The sequence below is a fragment of the Dasypus novemcinctus genome, unplaced genomic scaffold (genome assembly GCF_030445035.2).
Source record: "Dasypus novemcinctus isolate mDasNov1 unplaced genomic scaffold, mDasNov1.1.hap2 scaffold_358, whole genome shotgun sequence".
Lineage (NCBI taxonomy): Eukaryota > Metazoa > Chordata > Mammalia > Cingulata > Dasypodidae > Dasypus > Dasypus novemcinctus.
Window position 1 is genome coordinate 27,261 of NW_026688322.1, and position 7,356 is coordinate 34,616.

General features: G+C 63.3%; 1 non-coding gene across 1 annotated transcript; it reads left to right on the forward strand.

Annotated features, from left to right (window-relative positions):
• The first annotated feature begins 5,071 nt into the window (after window positions 1-5,071).
• Window positions 5,072-5,146, forward strand: TRNAG-CCC (transfer RNA glycine (anticodon CCC)). Its single transcript has one exon. It is a non-coding gene; the product is annotated as a tRNA-Gly (tRNA).
• The last annotated feature ends 2,210 nt before the right edge of the window (window positions 5,147-7,356 follow it).

Sequence of the window (7,356 nt, forward strand, 5' to 3'; positions counted from 1 at the left end):
CTGACCATCTGGGCCTTTTCAGGGAGCTGCTGGACGGCAGGAACCACGGCCCAAATTCTGCTCTGCTGTGAGCAGCTCTTCACCCCCGGTCAGACCGAGCCCCTGCCGGGGGTCTCTCGGTTCCGCTGACCCCCGCTCGGATTTTGGAAAGGGGCCGCCAGGTCCTTGCTCGTCCCCGCCTCCCCGAAAGCCTGGTCTCGGGCAGCCAGGCGAGGCCGGGACCCCCGTGGGCAGCGACAGCCACGCACGGCCTCCCCGAAGCACCCGCCCACCCCCGGAAACACCCGCAGAGGCCTGCGTCTTGCTTTTTGGGGCCCGGGAGCCTTTCTCACCACAGGCTCGCGCTGGACGTGCTTCCCAGGGGCGGCCGGCTCGGGTGTCGGGTCGTGGGGGGTCTTGCCCCGTGCTCGGGAACCGGGCGCCGCTGCTTCTGGCCGCGGGGACTCCTTGGAAAAAAGGACGGGACAGACTGATGGGCTGCAGGAGCAAACGGCACGGGGCCACAGCGGGAGGCCGGCGTCACCGGGCTCGGGCCAGCTTCTCTCCCCCGCACCCCAATCCTGCTTCTCCCCCAGTGACCCCATCGGGGTGCAGAGGGGACCCCAGTGCCTCCCCACCGTTTCAGTCTGCTGAAAGCCGCTCAGAGCAGTGTCTGTCGGGAACGGGTTGGCTTTTCTAACGGGGACGTATTAGGTGAAAAGCTGACAGTTCTGAGGCCGTGGAAGTTTCCAGATCAAGGCTCCGTCAGGAGATGCTGCAGGGAGCGGAGGTGGCTCAAGTGGTCCCGGGTTCAGTTCCTGTCAGTGCTTCCTGAAAGGAAGATGAGCAGACAATGAACAGACGCAGCACATGCAAACAGTGGAGGGAGAGGGGGGTAAAAAAGCAAAAATAAAAAAGCAGTGCTTTGGGAAGCGGCTGTGACTCCCGCCTTCCGCACGGGAGCCCCCTGGTTCAGGTCCCAGTGCCTCCTGAAGGAGACAGTGGGCTGGTGCAACAGGTAGCTGCGGCAAACTGACGCAACAGGGGACACAAGAAGGAAAACATAATGAGGAACACAACAAAGCAGGGAACAGAGGTGGCTCAAGTGATTAAGTGCCTCCCTCCCACATCAGGGGTCCCATGTTCAGTTCCTGGTGCCTCCAAAAGAAACAAAGACGACAAATAGACACAGCAAGTGCAAACAACGAGGAGTGGGGAGAAATTAATTAATTAAAAAAAAAAAAGACCCTGCCTCACCAAGCTCGGCTGTGGGCTATCAGGCACATGGCTCGTCCCCCGCAGCCTCCCGGGGGCCTCTGCGTGCCTCTGTGCTCCGCTGAGTCCAGCCCCTGGGGCCTGTCTCAGCCGCTCGGGCTTCTCTGTCTCTGCGGCTATTTCCTGCGTCTGCGGCTTTCCGTTCTCCGTTTGTAAAGGACCCGAGAAAGGAGAACGACCCGCCCTGGGTCACTTGCACGGGAGCAAATGCACCAGAGGGTCCTCAGCTGACTGACGTCACCCCGGGGTCCCGATAGGCTCAAGTCAGGGACGTGATTCTCCGGGGTCCGCGTAAAAGCCCCAAAGCAGCACACCCCCCTGGGCCTCTCTCCGTCCCATCTCCACAGCCCCGTCCTTGCCCCCGTCACCCCTCAAACCCACGCCGAGACGCAGCCCCGTCCGCTCTCGCACTCGGGCTCCGGGGCCGACTTCGTGAAGCTCTCGGATGTGCTTTCGTTTCTTTGAAAATTGGAAGAAGATAATGACAATAATCCAACCTCGGTCATACTCGTCTTTACACCAATTTCTTCCCTCCCCTCCCCCTCCCCCTCCCCTCCCCCTCCCCTCCTCTCTTTCTCTCTTTCTCTCTTTCCTTTCTTATTTCTCCCTCACCCCAGTTGTCTGCTCTATATGTCCATTCACTGTGTGTTCTTCTGTGTCCACTTGCATTCTCAGCGTCATGGGGAATCTGTGTTTCTTTTTGTTGCGTCATCTTGTGTCAGCTCTCCGTGCATGTGGCGCCATTCCTGGGCAGGCTGCACTTTCTTTTGCGCCGGGCGGCTCTCCTCACGGGCGCACTCCTTGCGCGTGGGGCTCCTGTATGCAGGGGACACCCCCGCGTGGCACAGCACTCCTTGCGCGCATCAGCACTGCGCATGGGCCAGCTCCACACGGGTCAGGAGGCCCGGGGCTTGAACCGCGGACCTCCCATGTGTAGGCGGACGCCCTAACCCCTGGGCCACGTCTGCTCCCCCGATTCATCTTTGTAGCGTCACGAAATACCTTGCCGGGCTCTGCGGGAGGCTTTCTGCCTTTCGGCTTTGTGGTTTCTGTCCCGGGCGCACACGCCCTCGCCACACGACCTGCCATTTCACCCGTCTTCAAGCGTCCGGCGCGGTGGCATCCATTGCGCCCACAGCGTGGGGCCGCCATCGTCACCACCTGCAGTGTCCTGCCACCTCGAACAGGAACCGCACCCGCGAAGCGAGCCTGCGCCCCCACCCCGGGGAGCCCCAAGTCCACGTCCTGCCACTGCGCGCGCGCTGATTCTCCACATCTCGCCCGTTGGAATCGTGCGGTATTTGCCCCTCGCTCGCCCACGGGACTCGGCGCCCCCTTCCTTTCAGGGCCACGTCATGTCCCGGGGTCTGGATGGACCCCGGTCTGTTTCTCCGTCTGTCTCTTGAAGGCCGCCTGGGCCGCTCGCACCGCGGCGACGGCGAGCTGAGCCGCGACGAGCGCGTGGGTTGCGGGCCTGCTCCCCGGCCTCCGGCGCCCTCGCCCGCCCGGGTGTGGGATCCCGGTTCCCGTTCACCCGCCACGAGGGGGCTTAGTGCGTCTCCCCGCATGCCCTCCCCTCAGCCCGTGCCTTCAGGGCCACGTGGGGGGCTCCCCACTCACGGGGTCCCCCGCTTGTCCCGGCCGCAGGGAGGCACGCCCGCAGCTGGTTCCTCTTGGCTGACGCACGCACCCTTTCGCTTAGCTGGGAGGCACCCACGTCAGGGTGGGCACGGAGGACGTGCTGACGGCTCAGCGGCTGGGCACCTGCCTCCCACGTACGAGCTCCCGGGTTCGACCCCCGGGCCTTGCTGAAAAAGAGACAACCGCGACGCGACCCGCCGCTGCGTCTCGGGCCTGCGCGCCGCCTTCCACGTGCCCCCCCGTCCGCCCCTGCGGACCCGCCCGGCCGTGTCGCCGCGCTGCTTGCCTCCCGGATGCGCCTCGAAGCCTCGTTCGGGCAGGGGAAGCCTGGCCGGGTGGGCAGAGCTGGTTAGCCAGGTGGTTGACCGTTACACAGCGAAAATTCAGATTTACGGCCAAGGCGCTGCGGGACCTCACGTCGGCCCGTCCCCCGAGCCCAGTCCCGTCCTGCCCGCACGCCCCCGCCCCCGTGTCACCAGGCTGAGGTCGAGAAACCCTGTCCTGGGTGTTTGGGAAAAGCCGAGTCCCCACCCCCAGCTCACCCCACACCCCAGATTAACCTCCCGACGGGTGAGACGGCCCCAACCAGGGGGCGCCCCAGCTTGGGGGTCCACCCCCCACACACCGTTTGTGCATTTCAATGTGGGGTGGCCGCAGGTCGGATGATTCGGGGGCACAGGGCCCCCCTAAAATGGGGGCTCTCCACTGGGGGTCTCAGGGGACAGCGGGCTGGGCCCTTCTCCTCAACTCTCAGTGCAGCATCGGACGCGCTCGTCAGGAAGGATTGGGGTTCGCGCGGAAAGCCGTGCGCGGAGCCGTGAGGCAAGTCGGACTCGGAAGGAGTGAGTTGACATTGCGGCAATAATTTTTTTTTTTAAGGAGGTACTGGGGATCGAACCCGGGACCTTGTACGTGGGAAGCAGGTGCTCAACCACCAAGCTGCACCCGCTCCACTAAGCAATAATTTTTTTTTTGGCTCCCTCATCTGTTTGCTTGTTTTTTGTTCATTGTCTGCTCGTTGGTTTTGCTCATTGTCTGTTTTTTCTTTAGGAGGCACCGCAAACTGAACCCAGGACCTCCTGTGTGGGAGGCAGGTTCCCAATGGCCTGAGCCCTCTCCACTCCCTGCTCATTGTGTCTGCTCATTTGTCTGCTTGTAGCATCAGCTCATTTTCTTTAGAAGGCACTGGGAACCGAACCCAGGACCTCTCATGTGGCAGGCAGGTGCCCAATGGCCTGAGCTGTCTCTGCTCCTTGCTCGTTGTGTCTGCTCATTTGCCTGCTCATTGCATCAGCTCATTTTCTTTAGGAGACTCCAGGAACCGAACCTAGGACCTCCTGTGTGGGAGGCGGGCACTCAACTGCTTGAACCATATCTGCTCCAGCAGTAATTTTAAAAATCCCAACCTGAATTGTTTCCAAGAAAGCCGAAACAAAAACTAGATGGCATTTAGGTTGCGGAGTTTACTCCACAGCATTTTTTTAAAGATTTTTATTTATTTATTTAAATCCCCCCCTCCCCCGGTTGTCTGTTCTCTGTGTCTATTTGCTGCGTCTTGTTTCTTTGTCCGCTTCTGTTGTCGTCAGCGGCACGGGAAGTGTGGGCGGCGCCATTCCTGGGCAGGCTGCACTTTCTTTCACGCTGAGCGGCTCTCCTCACGGGCGCACTCCTTGCACGTGGGGTTCTCCTACGCAGGGACACCCCTGCATGGCAGGGCACTCCTTGCGCGCATCAGCACTGCGCATGGGCCAGCTCCACACGGGTCAAGGAGGCCCGGGGTTTGAACCGGGGACCTCCCATGTGGTAGACGGACGCCCTAACCACTGGGCCACGTCCACTTCCCTACTCCACAGCATTATTCAGCGATTTTATGGAGTCCTCTGTGGGTTGCAGACTGTTCTGGGCTCTAGGAATTGACACTCCTGGGAAAAGATGGACACAAACAGATGGAGGGAGGAGAGCAGGTGGGCAGCCAGCCGGAGTAGGCTCTGCAGGACTCGAAGTGGCACCCCTCGTCCCCTAGTTCTGACAGCGAAAGTCTAACTCAGGGAGACCCTAGCACCTCCTCGGGCTGCCAGAACAAACGAGAACAAACTTAGGGCTTCAAACAGCACGGTTTAAGATAGCCTCGGAGGTCAAAGTAGATCTCATGGGGCGAAAATCTAGGTGCTGTAGGGGAGCGGGTGTAGCTCAGTGGTTGAGCACCTGCCTCCCATGTATGAGGTCCTGGGTTCAATCCCCAGGGCCTCCTAAAAACAAACAAATGGAAAGAACCAGCTTGCACTGGGGAGCAGGTGCAGCTCAGTGGTTGAGCACCTGCCTCCCACACTTGAGGTCCTGGGTTCCATCCCCGGTGCCTCCTGCAAAAAAAAAAAAATCAAGGCGCTGGCAGGTCTGATTCCTTCCAGAGGCTTCTAGGGGGCCCCGCATTCCTGTTTCAAAGCAGCCGTGCAGCGTCTTCCAGTCTCTCCCTCCTTCCGTTCGTGTCCATCTCCGGCCCTCCCACCCCCTCTTTTGGGGACCCCGTGATGGCATCAGGCTCCCCATGGGTCGTCCAGAAGACCCTCGCGGCCCGAGGCGAGCGCCGCGCCCCCTCAGCTCCGCCGCGGCCCTTTCTGTTCAGCTCTAAAGCCGCGGCGCTCCGTGGGGTCCCGCGGGGACTGGAGTCTGGGCGGGGGCTGGCCACGAGGCGGAAGCCACTTCCGGGGGGAGGCACCATCATCCGCCAGACTTGCCCTCGCTATCCTGAGCTCTCTACGGATGGGGAAACCGAGGCTGGGAGCCGCAGCCCCCCGAGGCTGGAGGCCTGGCCCTGCCTCCCACCGCGCCCGGGACGGGGGGAGCCAGGGACCCCGGGAAGGAGTCAGCCCCCAGCAGCTCCCCGTCTTTTTGAGCCTCCCCTGCCCACCGACATGGAGGGGGGGGCTCCCGTGGGTGGACCTGCGGGGGGGTAAACGCTGTCGACCCCCACCTCCCCCGTGGGCGTGGCGGGAAGGGGCCTGAGGGAGGCCGCGGCTGGGGGGTGCCCCCTGGACCCCGCGTCGGCAGAGTGGCGGCGTCCCCCGCGACGGTGACCTCGGTCTCCCCTGATGGAGAAGGGCCTCTCATCCTTGGGGCTGCCCTTCTTTGGGGGGGGAGACCCCTCCCCTTCTCATCCAGAGGCGATCCCGCCCCCCAAGGACACTGGGCATCACAGGAGGCTTTGGTGGCCCCAGTCTTGACTGGGGAGGGAGCTCCTGGCTTTGGGGGGGACCTAGGGAGGCCCCCCCACACCCCCCGGTGCCCAGGACACCCCCACCCCAGAGAACGGCCCAGCCCCGCCGTCAGCTGAGGGGAGACCCTCCCCGCAACGAGCGGGAGCCCCGGGGGCACGAAGCACCCCGAGACGCCCGGCCCCCCACGGGCCCGTCCCGTCCCCAGCAGGGCCTCGGCCGCCGAGACGTACGACCCCCCGGTGCTCAGGAGCTCCCCCCCGCCCGGGCTGCTGCCCCCCTCACAGGAGCGGGGGGCGCTCACCCGGCCGACACCCCTCGGTGCCCGAGCGCCTGCAGGCCAGAGGGCAGGGGTCAGCCTCGAGAGCCCCACTCTCCAGGGCCCCCCCTTTTGGATTTCCCCTTCCTCGTCCTCCACACCCCCTCCCCCCGTTCCCACCGGACTGGGACCCCCCCCCTTCTGCCTTTTCCAGAAATTAAACACCCCCCCTCTGGGCAGGCCCCCTGCCGCCAGCCCAGCACCGGGCGGCGTGGCACCGCCGTGGCCGCCCCATCATGCCCCGGCCGCCGCGTCCCGGCCTCGGAACTTGGGGCGCAGGCCTAGCCCGCTGGCGTGCACGCTGGCCGGGGGAGGAGGAGAAGGTGGAGCGCGTGGTTAGACCGCGAGAGAACGCCCGTTCGCCCCCGTGCCACGAAACCCAAGTAAAGCTGGAGGAAGGGCCGGCTCTTTGGAGAACGCTGTGTCCACTGCCCAGTCCCCCGGCCCTTTCCACAAAGGGCTCCCAGTGCCGCGGTGGGGAGTGAGGCGCTCGGCCAACACCCCACCCTCTCCCCCACACTTCCAGACCCTTCCGCTGGGCCATGGGACTTATTCTGACCAATGGGCAAGAGTGTAGCTTGGTGAAGCCAGGGGGTGACCCCCTAGCTGTTTCTGATTCTGCCGACACGGCCAAGGAGACTGACCCCCGAAGAAGGTAACAGCTCCACAGCAGCAGAGGTCAGCCCCACACGGACACGTCGTATCAGTCAGCTATAGCTGCGTAACAAGCCACCGCACATTGAGCAACTTAAAACAGCACACATTTATTATCTTGCAGTTTCTGGGGGTCAGGAGTCTGGGGGCCGCTTTGTCGGGGGGGAGGGCTCTCTCAAGACCAGCAGGGCTGGGATCTCACCGGCTGGGGAAGGATTTGGCTGCTTTCGTGCCATCGGCTCGAGAGTCTCGACTCCTCGCCGACCGTTCCTCCCC